The sequence below is a fragment of the Tupaia chinensis genome, unplaced genomic scaffold (genome assembly GCF_000334495.1).
Source record: "Tupaia chinensis unplaced genomic scaffold, TupChi_1.0 Scaffold000032_1, whole genome shotgun sequence".
NCBI classification, from domain to species: Eukaryota; Metazoa; Chordata; class Mammalia; order Scandentia; family Tupaiidae; genus Tupaia; species Tupaia belangeri.
The window spans coordinates 4,303,839-4,304,787 of record NW_006159462.1 but is presented as its reverse complement, the minus strand read 5'-3'; the positions used below and the strand labels follow the sequence as shown (position 1 = coordinate 4,304,787).

The 949-nt window shown below is 41.0% G+C and overlaps 1 protein-coding gene across 1 annotated transcript in view; it reads left to right on the top strand.

Moving 5' to 3' along the window:
• Positions 1–949, top strand: part of EIF3H (eukaryotic translation initiation factor 3 subunit H) — a 114,449-nt gene that overhangs the window by 280 nt on the left and 113,220 nt on the right. The window lies entirely within an intron of this gene.

Sequence of the window (949 nt, the reverse complement as noted above, 5' to 3'; positions counted from 1 at the left end):
GGCTCTGGGCTTGGCGAGGCTGGGTCTAGGGTTCCCCCTAGTCCCCCTCTTACTCATTTTCCCTTTTAGGCTCGGGAGATGCGACGATCTCCTTAGTTTTCTGATGGTTAGAGCTGGGATTGAGAAAGGTGACCCAGGCGAGGGGTGTGTTGTATGACAGGTTCTCGGGGTCTTGTTTTGAGATGATATGAGAGCGGATTTGGAGACTCTTTTGGGGCACAGGCAGAGGACGAAGGTGTTGACAAGGATTTAGCACCGTAGTTTAGGGCTCTGGGAAGGGGAGGATAAAGGAAACTCCATTGCTTCCCTTTGGGATCTGACATCTGTAATTTCCGAAGTGTAGGTTTACTTTGTAGCCACTCTTTTGAGCCTGTAGTGCTTTACTTGAAACCACATAATAGGAATAGATTCTTCTGTAGTGTTCATCCTAAACAACTTAGAGTATCAAAGAGTATGACTTTAATTGTATTAAGTGAGTAAGGGTAGTGAACAGGACATCTGGACGTCCTTGATTGGAGAATGGGCTGAGCAGGGAAAAGGCACATCTAAAATGATGTGAAATTTTATTTCTCTTGTCTCTTAACTAAAATGCATTTGTATCCTGTTCTAGCATTGAAAGCATCCTTTTTTGTCTCTTTATAAAGAGCATCCTCTAAACTCACATGGATCATTTTAAAAATAAATGCATGTGAAAATTTTCTTTGCAGTGGGATGTATTTAAGGGGAAACTACTGATGATAACTAGAACAGCTAATATATAGATCAGTCTGCAAGAATTGATGTAAATAAACCAGGTAACAAAGTGTAGGCTCGGGGTTAAGAGTACGTTTAGTTTTCTTAACTTTGCCACTTAGCAGCTCTGGTCCTAGGCAAATTCGCCTTTTCAAGCCTTTTTTTCCTCATTTGTCAATGATGAGAAGTATTTGTGTTGTAGACTTGTATATATATA